The following is an 18,221-nucleotide window of genomic DNA, read 5'->3' on the forward strand; positions in this document are numbered from 1 at the left end:
AAATCAGCTCAGCTTTATGCGTATTTTTGGCAAAACACGCGCATTCAACCTACCTGCTTTGCCACAAGCAATCTCACTGTAGAATGATCTTCCCGACGTGATAGTTACATTCACTAACAACAACGCGTTCCGAGAGCAACTACTCTCACACTACACCTAGAATCATTTCATAGACATTTACCTTGATGTACGTTTAACTGGTGACTGTATTTTGCTTATAATCAATGTTTTATTACTGCTATTAGTGTCGCTGTTATGTTGCATTCAACTTGTATAGTTCAACTGTATACGTTCTCATTTTTCATTCTTTTCTCTGTATGCCCTCTTAACCTATGCTCTAACGAGAGTCTGTAGGGCATGTTAAATAAAAAAAAATATCCCCGTGATTACGTCCAAAAATCACAGTTTGATGATGGGGGATGCCGTAGTGGAGGGCCCCGGAAACTTTGACCATCTGGTGTTCTTTAACGTTCACTGACATCTCGCAGTTCAGTCGCATCTCTGTAGTCAGGTCTGTGTCAGGTGCGTAGCTGTCGGTAGCGTAAAAGTGCAACAAAGAAGAATGGCAACATTTACTTTGAACGCTGACAAATGGTGGCATGCACACACACACACAAAAAAACTCGCACGGAGATGTTCTTCATCCTTTGTAAGAGGCTGTCGCTGTAAATGAGTTAAGCCCCACAAATCACTGAAGTAGGCTCACGTTTGCTTTAAAGGCTCTTCGCGATACACTTTAAGAAAATATGTAGTACCTGTTACACTTTTCGCAGAGTTCTGGTATTTGACTCCCTTTAAAAATACGCGTTAGCTCTCTTTGATAGATCATTATACCAGCTTGGGAGTGTAGTCACGACTCTCCAAATGAGTTAACGTGGATCTTTGTCAAGTCAGCACTGGTTAAACAAAAAGAGCAACATGTACTCTATTTCTTCTTAGTGAATATCAGAAGATTCTGCTACGGACATGGAACTATTTTCTTTTTTTTCTTCTCAGAGTACCGCGGCAGCGATCTCTTTTCCACTCATCTTTATGCCCTTTGTGACATCCCACCGCCAGCGCATATCGCAGGGCTGTTGTGCGTAACTCACGTTACGCCCCCAGAAACGGGAAAAAGAAAAGCAGCGCGTCTTCTCCGCCGAGCTCTCTACCCAATATAATCTTTTATGCTTTCCAGCTTAAATGACTTTTGTGCCATCGGCGAAACCATGCTCGTCAAAGGGAGGCTAAATTTTCGCATTGCTCTTCCCCGGAAACCAAGGAGCATGGTTATTGGCACGCGATGCGAACTGCATGAGCCCGCTGGTGCTTTTCCAGCTCTTGCATGAGAAGGAAACCAAGGGATGAGTTGAGGGAGTTGCCTTAAAGTGCGGGAGAAAGGAGGAACGAGGTGGGAGGGACGCCGGGAGAGAAGGTTTGCGCGACCTGGGCGCATGCGCAAAGTGGTTCTTCCGATGCAGCCAATAAAAAGCGAGCTTTATTAGAAAGGGGGCAGCCCCGGTGAGTGGGACTCTGGACTGCGGCGGCGGCCACACGGGTGCGAAAAATTTGCTGCCGGGCCTTGATCGAAAGACTTTTTTTGGCGGGACTCGGCGGCGTGTGCTCGCGCTTGTCCTCAACCGAGACCGTCTTTACCGGAGGTCCCGCTTGGGCCGTTTTGTGCTAACGAGGAGGAAAAAGTTTGCAGGTGAGTGTACCTGGTCAGTCGCTGTCTGATTTCCTTTTATGAGACTGTGAATGCGAATAGCGGCAGATGCGGAAAGACACAGGAAAATAAGGTTGCTAGAACTGCGACCATTTAAATCTCACGGGCTAACTTTATACGCTTCGGTAAAGCGGCATTATTTTGCCAGATCACTCGCCCCATTACTGGAGAACTTTAGAAGAATATGAAAATGTAGGCCTTTCGTTGAAATAGTGTTTTTGTAAGAAAGCGGACCATCGCAGCACGGTCAAAAGAAATGCATACACGATATTCACTGCAGGCTTTTACAACTTGTACGTCTCCTGAAATTCGTTTTCTAAAGTTAATATACTTTCATTAAAGGCCATGTACTGTAGAAAGTGCAACTTGTCTATGACGTCGGTGAACTCTATTGCATCTGGTGGGCTAAACAGTTCTAAAATTCAGGGTCTGCCTGAAGCAGTTGTATACCCTGTGGATGTTTCACTATGTATATTATACCGAGCTCGTGCATTCCTTGTAGTACAACATCAGTGATGCGATATTTTAAGTTATATTTCATTTGCTTTATTTTGTGGCATCGATTGGTACAAATATTTCGTGAGCTCTCAATTTGTTTGCTGCCAGGATCAGTTAAAGACATCAGTTGGTGCAGAATTAGGCATATAAAAGCAGTCGTCTTACGATATTCTTAACTACACTCATGAATAAACAAAAAAAGAGTCTGGTCGCGGCGTTATTTATTAAGTTTATTTGTTAATCCGATGGTTGAGAATGCTGGTAGGGTCACTGGCATTGGCGAAGCCAGAAGAACTGGCCGCGTCCCTGGTCACACCTGAACACTGGCCACACTCTCAGGTTATTTGTGGTGATAACAATTACGTGAGTGCCATTACGCACTAGCGACTAGGTGGGTACTACGCTTGCCTTCTTCCCGATACTCGAAGGATCTCGTAAGCTGCTAAGGTAGTGAAGAATCTAAAGCAGTATACAGACGATTTTTTTTATTGCTTTGTTGGAAACAAAGGAGAGAAAATGAAGATTTCCCATATTTCGGTTCCTGCCCTAAAACCAAACAGGCCGTTAAGGAGCGTTATTGAAGTTCTGGCAATCTGCGAACCGGTGTACAAAATACAAACGACGAAAGCCGCATATTAGACAAACGTAAACACAAACACGTACGTCTACCCTTAAAAAAAAAGAAAACTGGGTAGACCTATTCTAAACGGAAGATATCAAGTTGAATAATGAGTTATATAACATCAGTCTGCTCACCTACAGTGTGTTACAAGCAAAAAAAAATGTGAAGTGGTAAGAAATTTGAACAACATTAGAAAGAATAAGAAATGAGAAAACAGCAGCCAGTTGCAGGTCAAGGCGTGAAGAGGACTATATCATAGTTTTTGTACAATATAGTTTGTGAATGTTCTGTGTGTTTTTTTTGTAATAACTTTGGTATAATCTAGATGTGAGGAGGCAATAATATTGACACAATACCCGTCGAACGGCTATTAGCTCGTGCATAGAGAAACACACAGGCAGGAAAGCTAGAGAGACGCATGCATGGATGTTAGTCTCTGATTATCTGGGGCTGCGCTACGCTGCCTTCGTATTATATTTGACTGTCGAGGCCGGAGGTCAGGCAACAGCATCCGGACAAAAGAAGAGTGTTTGGTTTTGAGCATCAAACGATGAATATTAACCGTAATTCCCTCAGTGGTAGAAAATATAATCGTTATGCTGGATGGATATTTTCCAAGTGCTTTGTCCTTCCATTTTATCAGAAAATATCTGAATATGCCTTACTGCATAGCAGCACGCGAAAATGCGCGATATGATTGCTCAAACATATCGCATTGGCCATCGTCTTAGCAATAGCAGTATTAGACGTAATATTTTTTACATTAATTTTTACCGCGCTACCGCTAAAGGTATAGAAAGTGCCTTTTGGGAAGAAAATTTTCTTTTTCGCATAAAATTTTCCCAGAATGTCGAACTTACTCTACAGACGACCTATTTTGGACATTTAACATCACGGTTAAATATCTCACTCTTATTTTCACTGTTAAATGTATTCTACAGGCTACCTATTTTACAAGTTTAACATCACCGAGTACATAATAACGTACATTTCGGACGCATTTGTTCTAGCCAGTTTCGGCTCATATAAAAATGACACTTTCCCAGACCTGGACTCGTCTTGTAGAAATGGCGTCAATACGTTTAGAAGCATTTTTGTATAAGCTATATAACAAACGCTCATTGCGAAGTATAATTGTGCTGTACCGTTACAAAATCTTAGTCACATTAGTTCCGAAACAACGCTTTGTACTCCGCCTGCTTAACCTACCAGCAACGCGCCAGAAGGCACCGGCAGTAAATAGACTGCAATAATGTTATCCGTTTAAATAATTTTCGCGAAGCACCGGTCCCTGCGAATAAGTGGCGTAATAATGATGTGATTTAGGCGAGCTGGTGCTCCTGACATACAACAGCGAAAACGAGGACGGAAAGAAAAACGTCGCGAGTGTTCCGTCCTCGTTTTCCGTGCAGTGTTGATCTTATTTAGGTTGATATCTAATGGCCGACGCAGAAATGAGCATTTAATGTGATGCGATTTAAAGCAAACAAACATTTAGGGTATAGACTGTGAGTGCCTCATCAAGGTAACGCAGATGTGAAAACAAGCTATGGTTTATCCCTCTTGCATTGGAAACGCACAAAGCCCGTCTTCGCAAAAGCATTTCGATTGTACATCGAGAAATTACGACAGCACAAGTTTGCGCTATGTCTATTGGTATTTCTATTGTTATGCCCACGTGGATGTACCCACGTTGTCGACCATGGTGGAAACCTTGTGGTAGCACTGACTTCGTTGCAGTGCAATTATTTGCTTCGTCGAAGGTCCGTGGTGAGTTCGGCTGACGCGCTCAGCTTTAGGAATGCCAGGGTTCGCGGTTCGCTATCCGCCAAGGATCTCACTGGACCGTTCACTTGCGCGACACTCGCTTTCTATGTTCTTACTTACTGCTATCACAAGCGAAGCGGTTGGTGGCGTGTAAAATACTCCTGGTGCATATGGAAACCGCACTACGCAGGCGACGAGGCGTCACGGGATAACGCGAAAGCAAAACGTCACCAAAGCTAAAGGACTTGATCGCACTGCGCATCCAGAGCGGAGTAAGACGCAGGAGGCGTTAAGAATAAAGATAAGACACGTCTGCGCCGCCTTGGGTGCTTTTTGTTGGTGGAGCGCACCCATCTTGGCGAACCAAGAATTTGTCGGTGAGATTCCCCGCCAAAAGTTTCTCATATTTCTTTGTGATTCGTTCGCGTGCGGTTCACTAACGTCATTTCCAGGACTCACGTGATGCCAATGAAATCTTGGTACGTAAAATATTAAAATCGCATATTCGACCACTGGAATTGCGCTTCAAATAATTCATTATGAACAAATTCCAGTTGCTATTTAAAAATGTGTTGAGTGTGAACTGGAATTTGGCGTAATACTTGAATGGCGCTGTCATACGCGGAAGCGACAGGAGCGCCACAGGTTAGTTTGATGCATCGACCGCCTGTTCGAGCACAGCACATCCGTCACAAGCGAAGAATTGGAGAACGCTAGCTTTCACGACCGGTATCACAAACAGTGCTGCACCGCATGGGTTAGACTACATTGTCTTCGAGGTTTGCCCATGAAAACGATGTAACACTCACAACTATCGCGCTTGGTTCCCAAACATTTCCTTAATATTTACTGAGTCTCGTTTACAACGTTCTCTATTCTGCATATTATGCCACGGTCATAAATGACATCACTGTCTGCTATTCTGTCGTAAACTATCGTAGGTGCACCAGAACCTAATTTCTTGGCAGTTTGCTATTCCGCACAGAAAAGACGAGCGCACGCATATACAGAGGAACCACCTTTTAATACGATTCTGCACAGCTCATTGATGGGCCCATTGGCGACAGATTTGCGAGGACCGCTTGGCGAGGGAGCCAGTGCAGTGCGGCTTGGGGTGCCTCTTACAGAAGACCGCAGTAGTTGAGCAACTACTGCGAAGAAACCAATCCCAGTGTGTTGTAACGGCTGCAGAGTATAGGTGACTAAACGACATCTCACGTGACGTCGGTCGAGAAACGTGGCTATCCATGGGAATCAAGTGCGCTGGTTGACATGTCAGGGCTTGAACAGAGGGTCACCCAATGAGAATCACCGAAAGAGTGCCAACAAAGTGGGAAATGTTGGGAAACGTTATAAGAGAAATAACGAAATACCGAACATGAATGTCTTTTTTTATTCTGCCCAGAGAGGTGCATATGTATATGCACGAAGTTATTATAAATTGTTATTCACAAGTTTAGTACACTCCAGCCAACAGGTATAAACGTTTCAAAGGAGGCTCCTGAATCCATCCGATGTGGTAGATACACGATGAAAACCAGTGAGAATTAGGCCTTTCTTCTAGAAATTTCTAACCGTCTTTGTCACCGTGAAACTGGCATTGTCAGGTGCTACTCACTTTTGACAACCATAATTCAGGGGGACACCTCCTTCCCCTTCTACGCTTTCTATGAAAATACCCCACCACCACCACCACCACCCACTTTCTTTCTTTTATCGCGATAGCAGTTATATGGACACTCTCGACGGTTTTTGCCGTCATGTCCCGTATAAAGTCCGAATTGATAACATTACCCCGTTCATCGTGTGTTCTACTGCGGCAAAAGCGCGCGAGCGGGGGCGACCAACGCGGCTGAAGCGGAGATCAAACGAGCTGGCCCATCTCCGTCGCTCGGAGGGCGCGTGCGCTACCATCACCCGGCTCGGGAGGCCTGCCGTCGAAGCAGAGAGGAAACTTTCCGCCGGTCTTGAACGAGCATAAAAAGACGCGCGGGGAAGGGGGGGGGGGGCGGTGTCGCTCGAGCAGAAACCTTGAAGTTTGATTTAAGGGCGCGGTTGCGATCGCTGGCGCACGCGCTATCTCGGCAGCCATCAGCTCGTGGCTCGTATACCCTTCTACGTGCTGTGCTCCCGACGCGAAGAGACTGCGCGGAAAGAGCATCTCCCCCTGGAGCGGCCGTATTCTCTTACATGAGCGTTTTGTGGAGTTACGCGAGATCGGATCCAAAAGAGTTCGGATCCGGCCGGAGCCCTCACAGAGGACACGGAGGCAGCGAACGAGAGAAACATCAGCAAAAGGGAGAGTTGGGCTAGTTGGTTCGGGATCATTTTGGAACAGCACTGTGTTTTTTGTATTTTGCGCTTTTCCAAAATCAGCAGAAGCATCTTTGCTTGCTGGAACCCACGGCTGAACTGAGCCCCAGCGGCAGAAGCGGGGGGGGGGGAGGCGAGCGCGGGACCAAAGGTCCTCGTCTTTTCTTTCTGTGTGTGCTACCAGCGCCTACTACTGCCCCCTCCCCTTGCGATGGGCGCTAAGGAGGAGGTGAGATTTACTCCCCATCGAGGTCTAGGAGTCTACCTCGCCCGTCGGCGGTGGCATATTGCCGACAGGAAAGGGCTCACGCAGCAGGTGAAGTCACATGGCGCGGAGAAGCCTCGACAGTGTCATAAGTGGATTCTTGAGAGGTCGGCTGGCGAGGAGGGCTCTGTGGAGTGTGCCGTTTTGGTGGTGTCGGCGGTGAACTTCCGGGAGCCCGCAGAGAGGGCACAGGACGCGTGCTTCCTCTGCTGTGTAGCTGACCTGGGGCTCAGATGGGTGGCGGTCAGATGTGAGGAGGCTCCGGAATTGCAAGTGGGGGACCGGCGATGTCCGGTCGGGGCTGCAGTTCCCAGGGAAGCCGGCACACCCAGCCTACCGGGACGCTAGCCGAGTCGAGAGCTGTTCATGTGGCCACCGTGCGGTGGCCGCTCGAGGGTCTGCAGCGTTGGTACCGAGGCTGGTATGGATGCGCCCGGGCGGCCCGCAGAGATTCGGAGGGATGGGGGATCACACTAGGCGTCAAAGCATTCACATCTTTTGACGCCTGGTGTGATCCTACGCTTCTGCCACGCAATATTATATGCGTTGAGGAGGCTCCTCGCACTACGTGACATTCGTATAAGGTTGTTTTCCGAAACGGCTTTAAGCTCTGTGGTTCAGAATAGAGGTGTGCACGGGCTCCGGGTAGCCCGAAAGCCCGAGCCCGACCCGGCCCGCGGGCCGGGCTCGGGCGGGCCGACGTACTTTCACCTCGGGCCCGGGCCGGGCTCGGGCTGCTTGGAGCTTTATCGGGCCGGGCTCGGGCTCGACGCAAAGCCCGACTCAAGCCCGAAATATAGAGAATGAGCGGGAATGGTTTTCCAGCACGCATACAGCGCCTCTTCCGCGGCCGCCCTTTACCGCTTTTCCTTTCCATTCGCCACTTTAAACAAAAGGGGAGCAGGTAAAGCACTGCCTCTGTTGCACTGCGACAAATAGAGAAGTAGCACCGCCTGAGCTAGTGACGGCGCCACGCGACTGTTCCGCGTTAGAGGCCAAATCCCATATGAGTGAAAATGCACGCGACAGCGACGAGCGACCCGACGTAGATCGCTTTCGTGCAAGCTTACGCTTGCATTGGCATACCCCATACACGTGACAGCTTTGGCGAGCGAACTCCATTGTTGCTGGCATGTGGCCCTCTACTTGTATAGCAAAAGTACCGCGAACAGTCACTATTAGAGACTGTTCGTCGTGTGTCGTTTGGTCATATTCGATATGCTCAATAAAATGCCAAATTACCGGAAAACGATGTTTTGTTTTCGCAGCGAACCTTCAAAAAGCCGGGCAGGGCCGGGCCGGGCCGGGCCCGGGATTGTGTTTTCGTACGTCGGGCCGGACCGGGCGGGCTCGCAGCCCTTTGCCGTCGGGCTCGGGCGGGCCTTCGACAAAGTCAGCGGGCCCGGGCCGGGCTCGGGCTCGGAAATACGGCCCGTGCACAGCTCTAGTTCAGAACACCTACTTGCCCGTAGAAGGCCTATGTTGGATTCCCACTCGAACCGGAGATTCTTATTATTTATTTGTTTTCACCTATTTCGATTTTTCGCTCACGGACAACGCTGTTCACCTTAAACACAATTCTTCTTGAACACCTTTAAAACATTAAACACTTCTCGAGAGGCTTCCGCGTTATGTGTGAATATGAGGAAGTCATCCAAGTACCTCAATATATGCTTAGCAATACGGAAAAGGTGCCGTTAAACTTACTTCTCCGTCAAATTTGCTCAAATATATTTCCCAGAGTATAGGCGCGACAGACGACCGTATACAAGCCCCCGATGGCTGGATGAATAACTTCTTTTCCCAAGATACAAAAGTAGACCGTAAATAGAAAGACAGTAACTCCCGGAATGCTGCTATGTCGAAACAAGGTTCTTCGAAGAATTTCATTTCGTCATTTTGAATCGTTAGGCATTCCTGTACAGTCGTCATCAGTTTGTCGTGAGGGATAGAATAAAACAAATCCTGAGTCAATGCCGAAGGCGTAGCTTTGACAAGTATTACATTCGGAAAAGAATTTTGCCAACTGCATCGAATTCTGGAGGCGAAAAGCATCACTCAGAGTGTCGGCTTCCAAGTTTTTCAGCAAATAACTGGACACTACACTTTGTTAGGCGTCCATCTCCGATATAATAACTTTAAACGGAAAACCAGGCATGTGTGGTTGATCGTAAGCAACACCTCTAATTCCAGTTTTTTTTTCTGCCTTCTTCACTTCAGATGCCAATTCCTGCAAATTCATAACAGTGCTGTTTTTCATGACACTCTTGCTTTCTTCTGAGGCTAGATTATTTTGTAATGCTGCTGCATCTGTCCCCAAAACGCCCCTTCATCTAAAATTACAAAAAGCCTTCATTATCGGCCACACCCGAACGCTATTCATCCATAGTCGTAAATTCACAAAAGGGTTTCAGTTTGTGTCGATTCCTACTAACATTTCTAGTTGCACCAATAACGTCCATGCATTCCGCAGCGCACCTTGCTTTGTCGTCGTCGGGCACATCATAGAGTTTCCTACAATACTTACTAGAGGGAACTCTGGCGCTAGTGTCTATGGGAGCTGCAACGAATGACGCTTCAAACAGCATGGGAATGATGGGTAGTACACAAATTTGTCTAAACTTCGTACTTTCGGCTCCGTTTGGCTCCGCGTCGCCTGCGTCCGCTTTGTCGCAAAACGAAGTTCAGCAAAAGTCAGCAGTTTCACTTCGCCACTTTAACTTCTTTAGGCTCAGCGATTCAAATCTGGTCACGAAGTTCACAACGATCCATTCTTTTATCCGAAAGAAAACCAAACATAGCAATAAACAAAGCCACAAGTACGTTTGAAGCCTCAAGCACGAAGACTAGGCAAATTTGTGTACTACCCATCATTCCCATGGTATACCTGAACGATCGCAGCGCCAGAGTCCCCTCTAGTTAATTTTAGGAAACTCTATGGGGCACATGCCTGGATACAGATCTCGCAGTTGCCTGCTTCTCGGCGCGGTTGAGCGCTGGTTTGATGCAGTGTTTTGGCCCAAGATCTAGCAGCCGTGTAGGCCTGGGGCACTTGAATCTTGCTCAAGTTGAGAACCTTTCCTTCCTCTATAGCCGCTATGTTAGTCTAGTGGTTATGGTGCTCCACTGCTGACCCGAAGGTCGCGGGTTCGAATCCCGGCCGTATTTCGATGGAGGCGAAATGCCAGATGCCCATGTACTTAGAGTTAGGTGCACTTTCATGAACCCCAGGGGGTCGAAGTTTCTGGAGGTCGCCACTACGGCGTCCCTCATAATCATATCGTCATTTTGAGACGTAAAACCCCGACAATTATTATCGATTATTATTAATCGTTATCCTCCTTTTCTCGGCGTCTTCTTTCTTGACGGTAGATGAGGCATCACCACACGCCAGAGTCTTTCCGCTGTCGCGTCGCCGGTCTTGCAAAATTCCCTGTAGGATCGGTGCCAATCCTGTCCTTTTGGTTGACTGCACGCTATTACGAGATGGTCTTTGAAGCGACGGACCTGCCGCTATAGCTCAGATCTGATGATGCGGCACACCCTTCTAGTATGCCCCACCGTAGCCTGCATCGATCCAAAGAGTCCTTGAAGACCTGGCGGGCAGGTTCCATGACGAATATGCCATCAAGCAACCCTTGCTCTGCACGCCTAAACGACGATTAGCGAAGCAAAGGAGGCCGGATCAGACAAAGCGTTATGCTGCAAAGAGACCTGGGTACCAGAAATGTATTGCAACAAGACGGTGAGTGGGGCTAGTTGGTAGACATTCATGTTTTAAAAATTAGTTCGAAGCGCACCGAAGACGCGAACAGTGGAAGTGCACAGGACAGACAGCGCTTACATTCACGACTGAATTCTGCTAATTCGCACATGCGTAACAGAGCAGAAAGCAACAACCGCATTCGTTTCATGATTACCATAACTTTTCTTTTACATTCGCCAATCCTGAACATAGGTCAATCTGCAAATTGGCAGTCTGGAAGATGCGTAAATGATAGGCTTAGAGAATAACATGCATCTATAAAAACATCAAGTAATACTTATCTCGCTGCTCATTCTAAAAACTGTGGCATCTATCCCGTGTTTTATGAAACTGAAATTATTTTTCGGCATAAGGGTCAAGTGACTCACGAGGTAGTGGAATCATACCCTATCAGGAAAAGGCGACATGACTGAGTTAGTCAAGACACGCTTGTGCTGCATGATTAGGAGTAAGCGCTTCTAGACACTTAGTGATTATGATAACTAATATAATATACGCAACGTAATAAGCATAGAAATTATGGTAATCCTGACACGAATGCGGGCGTTGTTACTTCCTGCTCTGCTGCGCATGTGCGAATTTTCATGGATTTGCTTTGTATGTTTCTCTTGACTAATAAAGAACTCAGTTGTGAGTGTAAGCGCTGTTCTGCCCACTTGGATTTTTAAAATGAACGTCTACTGACTAGCCCAACTCGTTATCTTGTTACAATCAAGTGTATCGTGCTCTAACTAGCGAATGTAATGCATGCGGTCCTGTACAAAGGTTGGGGGCCAGAGATCGAATCTCGGCAAGAAATCTTTCTGGCCAAAAGTTTCTCTTTCTCTTTTATTTTTCTCTCTCTGTGCTCGTTCTGTCGCCCATCAGAGGTATCGCATCCCATGCAGGACAAATCGGCGCACGTGTTCTGGGGCGAAGCAGAAGAAGAGCACGAGGAAGAGAGCGACTGCCGGTTCATGATGATGATGATAATTTTCTACGTACGACACACGACAAACCTCGAGCATAACAGCTCTGCCGTAACAAGTGAAGAACAATCGCGGCTGCAGCTGCGTGCAGCAATGCAAAAATGGGGCTGGCGAAAGGGAACTGAGCCTCCCCTGCATTCTCAAATATGCACGCACAAACAAAAAATGTTACTCCGCCAGGGCAAATTGGTAGTGCGTATTTCGCCGGCAATGGCTACTTCTGAAGTCACATAGGTAACGGAAACAAGATTTGTTTCCTCATGTAGATGCTTCGTTTTTTTTATGGAGGATTGATGCGTTGGGACAAAAGAAAATAAAGAGAGAGAGAAAGATAAAAGAAAGAAAGAAGGAAGGCTCCCTACAGGCTTGGCACCAGTAGTAAGAAGCAGTTTATTTTTTAATGATCGGAAAGAAAGGTCTGCTCATAATGTGAAAAAAAAAAAGCAGGAGAAGAAATCAGATGAGAAAATTTACTCCTTGTCGCGAAACGGTAGTGCTCGAAAGGCACGTTTTGGTCTAGGCGTGATTAGCACGAAGAAATAAATAAAACAAAAGCTACCTTTATACCTAACCTTTCCCGTCATAAATAAATTGGAGCTCTGTGGGACATTTGACGCCTACCGGAAAATGACACACAGTGCGCTGCATGCCTCCACGCCACGTGCCGAGTATGCGGGCCTCTTCCCCTTCGGCTTGCGAAGCGCCTCGGCGGATGTCGACAGCGATACCGGTGGAGTAGTCTTCGAGCCAATGATGAGCTGGCACGAAGCACGCTCAGGTGTTCTAACACTAAGACGGACAATAGCCTTCGCGTTGTCTCTGTCTCGTGTGTTTTTTGCGGTTACTTCTCTCAATCATTAATCAATTAATTTGGGGCTTTTACGTCGCCAAAGCACGATATGATTATGAGAGACTCTGCAGTGGAGGGCTCCGGAAATTTCGACTACCTTGGGTTTCTTTAAAGGGACTGTCTACCGTCCGTCATCGCTTTTGTCTTTTGTACCACAACAGAAAGCGTACCGTCTGATGTGTCCAACCTTGCAGTGGTTTCTCTGGAAAGTGAGTAGAAATTTTTAAAACAGAATTTTTCGATCTGCATTCGGTTTTCTTCCATTGGCGTGAAGCATGCCCACAACACTGGTCGGGGGACGCGATTACGACTGTAGTGCCGGTCAGAATTAAAACCGAAAGCACATATGATTTCTGTAGGATTATTTTATTTTCGCTGAACACTATTGCAATGAATGTAACAGTCGTTTTCAGCGCGCTAGCGGTTAAATGAAGCCTTATTATACGATTACAGAACACTTGTTTTGCTGTAATCGCAGTCTATGCGTTCATTTTAGCACTGCTGCCGCAATCCAAGCCAAGTTGATTCATCAAAAAGAGACGATGAATGCACGCCTTCACAGCGCAGCGCGTGTGGGACATCCTAACAACAATACAGCGGCACAGTACGACCAGCGTGGAGAGCCGCATGGCATAGCGCATGAGTTGAAACAGACGAAATCGAAGACGGCGCCGCAAGCAGCGCCACCGGGCGCTTTTTTGGATGCGTGAGAAACACAAAAGCAAAAAAATTACTCCCTGACGCGACCGAAAGCTGCCTCAAGTGCGTAAAATACAATTTCAAGTTATACATGTTTGTTTTTAAGCAAAATGAGTCTACCTGCGAGGATTTCTTGTCATACCAGTAGACTGACCACATCGCCTTTGGGTGACGCTAGCTGTCATTGTTTCACGATTTTCAACATCAAATTAAAATTATAATTCCTTTTTTATGGGGAAAAGAATGCTCGTTGCCGCCGTTGTGACGAACGATCTTCTCATTTTCACCACAATCAGAAAACTTTTTCAGCACGGCAGACAGTCCCTATAACGCGCACCTAAATCTAAGCAGAAGGGCCTTTCTTTATCTAGCATTTTGCCTCCATACAAATGCGGCGGGGGTTCGATCCCATGACCTTCGGGTCAGCATTCGAGCACCATAACAACCGCGGCGGGTATAATAACGAATCACCAAGTGGCCCACAGCCACATTCTTCTAAGGTAGAATTATAATGAGCTAGCTCACTGTAATACCACATTCAATACTATGACGACACCACATTGAGCCGCCCGCTGCGGCACATACAGGCGACGGAACTTGCGAATAGCATCCGACGCGTCGGCGTTTTACGATGCAGTTTCTGCTTTGTTTTCACGACGTGACCACGTTTGCTAGTCTTTCTCCCCCCTTTCCAAGCAATCGCTGCTTAGCTACTCTTCTGGTCATTCTAAAACTCCCAAGAATGCCACTGCTATCAACTCGTTACAGTCCGCCCTCACGAAGTGCTGCATACATAAATGTCATGATAGTTCCCAGAACCAGGCTGTCCGGGTAAAAAAAGCAGGGTACCCTGCGCCGGCGTCTCTACTGAAAAAGTTTCGTCCTGTTGAAACACACGAGCTAGCTAATAATAAGAACAAGAAATATCCTCATCACCATCCACCGTCGGTTTAAGCAAATACTTTCAACGTCGACGTTTTTCCCCCTCATACCTAAAGGTAGGAGACGCATGTGCTGCTATTGAGAAGAAGGCTAGAGGAACAGCGGCCGTAGCCTGCTCGGTGAAGCATCGCAATCCCGCCGTTTCCTGTGCAGTTGGTGGTGTTTGTAGAATGCCCCTCTCCTGCGGAAAAGTGTACATAGACCAGTGAGGTAATTGCATTAATGAACGACTTCGCCAACACAAAAATACCTTAACGAGAACGCCGACCTAACATCTTTCAGCTAATGGCGGGTCATGTGGATGTAACCCTTTTTTCAATATCACAGTGATTATCTCGAAGCACAAACATAAAAAAGGGTTCGGGAACTCTTTATCAAAATGATGCGCGATGATCCGTTTGTTTGCTAGATTGCGAGGTACACATGCTTAGAATTTTTTTTCACGTGACCTGGAATCCTGCGCACGCATGGTGTTGGTTTATGGTGTGTTCAGCTTCATTCAGTGACTTTCAATTGTTGGACGACAGCGTTCGTGCTGTCGCCTTCGTTTCCTGTGTGTCTCCGTCGTTTTCGCCATGGTTTTCAAGGTATGCTATAAGTAAGCGCACGGCACAGCGTTTCTTCGCGCAGCCTGCCGCATTCATGCTTGTGATGCGCTGCAGGTAGACACGGACCAGAAAAAACGAGCAAACAACACATGGTGACTCGCATCGCCCCGTGTTGTTTCCTCGTTTTTTTTTTTCTGGCCCGTGTCTACGCGCAGCGCGTCACAAGCACGAAGACGTACCAAATAGTCCTTATTGCCACTTTATTAGCTGCCGCATTCGCCGTCTCGAAGGACGACGGCTCGCCGGCCACGTGGCAGGAACGGCAATTTCTACAGCTTCCGTCAGCTAGTTTAGCTTCTCTGAAGTGTCGCGCCGCATAAGCAAAGAAAAAGACGGGGGGCAGCTACGCACCAGTGGTGCGAGGGCAGGGGCGCTGGTGGCTTTTCCCTCCTGCTCACTCTCAGTCTCCACCGCCTTGCTATATACCGGGCGCGGGAAGAGTTTAGACTGGTGGCGCCTCTGTCGGTGGAAGCGCCGATGTAACGGCATGTTGGTGCCGGAAAGGGGCAGGCGCTTGATGCGGGGACGCGGGGCTGGATGTTGGCTGAGCTTCACTGTGCTCTCGTCGCTTGTGTCCTCCGCTGTCGAAATGTAGGGGTGTGCGATTAGCGAATTTTAGAACCGAATACGAATCGAATAGACCCCGAATCGAATACGGATACAAATCGAATACTGTTCGAATAGTAAGACAACCGTTTTAAAAGCAGTTCTAGGCTGGTAAGGTAGCAATTTTTAAAACAGCCCAATAATTCCACAACATTTCATTTGAAACAAATATTCACAAGATTTAACAAAGAAACATTACGATTACTTTTAACCAACAAAGAATACCGCACTTATATAAACTGAGGCAAGCGCGTACAAAATATTTTGGTAACTGCTCGCTGAAATATAACAGTGACTACAGTTTCCAAGGTCGTACTTTTTCAACAGATTTTAAATATAACTGATTCATAAATAATAAACAAGTTTCATTAGTTAACATTATCATGAATGTCATGCTAGTGCATTGATGTCGTGTCATGTTGTGGATTGATGACACTGGTGTTTTAAGCAAAAACGCCTTCATCCTGTGATCAATATAGCCTCGATAGTCCCGTAAGAACACCGGCTGCATGTATCTGGGTAATTCGGTAATGAAAACAAGAAAAGTTACCCCTCGCTGTTCCAACGTCTCGTTCCTTTGGGCATTTTTCGTCATTGCTGATTATTCGAAAAATATTCGAAAACTATTCGGTATATCTAATATGCACTATACGATTCGTTATTCGAAATTTTCAAATATTCGCACACAAATGCCTCGGGGAACCAAGTCCGAGCAGACATGTTGCGCTGTAGGCTGCACAAACAGCTATGCAAACAAGGATAAAGCTGGGGATTACATCCAGTTCCATCGGTTCCCGTGTGCAATCACCGTCGACACCGCAGCCTCGCTCGTGCACCGGCCGCCAATGACGGCCTTCGTTGCGTCAAGCTACGTGAAATACACAGACTGAAGATTACCATAGCTGTTGAAATATTAGGAACGGCGAAGCATCGGAAAGAAAACAAAACGGTAACAAGAGTGAGCAAGCACAACTAAGGGACGTGTGCAATCGGCGAAGCATCGCATAAAAAAAGACGAGAAGCGAATGGGAGACGTACGCTCTCATTTTTTAAATGTTAGGAGATAGTTAACGTGTAGACAGAATAACAAAGTATTGGAAAAGTAGAAAGTTAAGTTTCGTCTGCGGGGCGCACTTGCAACGCAATTCGCACTCGTTGTCGACGTTATACATTCCGTGATGTCGCGCGCATGATCGGCTTCGTGCAATCGGCGACCCTTCTCTAGAGCAGACGCACGAAAACGCGTACGTCAGCTGATCAAGCCTTTAAAACCGCAGCGCAAAATAAATGGCAGCGCCATTGGTGCACTTGCGCTGTCAGGACTCGCCTTCCCGCCAGGGGCCCTCCAGACAGCAGTGAGTACAGCGAGTTCGGCAGTTAAAATGCAAAGATGCTTATTTTACAACGTGTCGCCAATCGGGCCTGTCTCATTTGCAGTCCCGAAAGGAAGGAGGCATCGTGCCCCTTCTGGTCCGCCTCGAAACCAAAACAAACGCCGAAAAGCACATTACCCCACAAAGAGCCTGACTCGTTTGATTTTCCGACGGCGCTCCTCGGTGGGAACACATGAAAGGGAAACGTGTCATCCTTTCTAGGTGACTTGGCGACCATTAAATGTGCCCACGACCGCAAACGACATCGCGGCAGTCTCTCAGAAGCCCGGCGACGGGCCCCCTGAACACATGTTCGACAGTCGAATGCTACGTGCATTTTTCAAAAGAACACTGTTGTTGCCGCTTCTCTTTGCCTTTGGCGCCAAACGGCAAACACAATAGCGTACAGCTTCGGATGGTTCAACAAGAAACGCCGCTGCTTCTCTTCAATTACGGTCCCCAACGTAACAGAGCCTACTCCGCGTCGTCTGCTTCACATACCAGTGCTGTCTCTGCCGCCGCTTGTGCCGCTGTTCAGGAGGGGCGCTGCTGGCGCCTTACGACTAAAGTACGACGGCCGCCCGGTGCCTATACAAGGCTACGCTATGCTTCGCCCTCTCCCCTTCTCCTTCTCCTCACCCCCACTTACCTTTCCCCTCCCATCGGTATGCTCCACCGTCTATCCTTCTTCTTTTCCTCCTCCGCACCTCAACTTCCCTTCCTCATCCCTTCGCTAAACGCAATGCTGTACTCTCTCCCCTCCTCTTTTCCTTCCTCCTCATCCTCAATTTCCGCCACTTTGCTATAAATATGCTTGGCATGGCTATGCTATGCAATGCAAGGAGCTGCTTGGCCCGGAGGTTTGCGAAGCTTAAACACCTCGGTTGTTTGTAAGCTACGGAGGATACGCGCGAAGCGGCTGCCCAAGATGAGTGACGCCTTGATGGCCCGTCAGTGCGCCTAACTAAACACAAGCCCACATTAGCAGACTGCCTGCATACGCCCCCCCGGTTTCCGCCAAATTACAAAAAAAGAAGAAGAGGAAGTGAAGTAGTCAGCCAAACGCCAGACAATTAAGCAGTAAAGTGATTTGCCAGTTTATTTTACCACGTTTAAACTTAAAAATATTCAAGCAAGATTCTATTGAATTTTTTTCTTTAGTTATTTTCCCCCACCACATTCAGAAGTGCTTCAATCATACGTCGCGCGTTGATGCTTGCGGCAGTAGGTTTTGGACCG

At 47.3% G+C, this 18,221-nt stretch overlaps 1 protein-coding gene across 1 annotated transcript in view; it reads left to right on the forward strand.

Annotated features, from left to right (window-relative positions):
• The first annotated feature begins 1,511 nt into the window (after positions 1–1,511).
• Positions 1,512–18,221, forward strand: part of LOC119397072 (uncharacterized) — a 237,680-nt gene continuing 220,970 nt past the window's right edge. The window contains exon 1 of the mRNA XM_037664510.2: positions 1,512–1,687. The gene's annotated coding sequence lies outside the window, so the exon portion shown is untranslated. The remainder of the gene's footprint in view (positions 1,688–18,221) is intronic.

The sequence above is a fragment of the Rhipicephalus sanguineus genome, chromosome 6 (assembly GCF_013339695.2).
Source record: "Rhipicephalus sanguineus isolate Rsan-2018 chromosome 6, BIME_Rsan_1.4, whole genome shotgun sequence".
Taxonomy (NCBI): domain Eukaryota; kingdom Metazoa; phylum Arthropoda; class Arachnida; order Ixodida; family Ixodidae; genus Rhipicephalus; species Rhipicephalus sanguineus.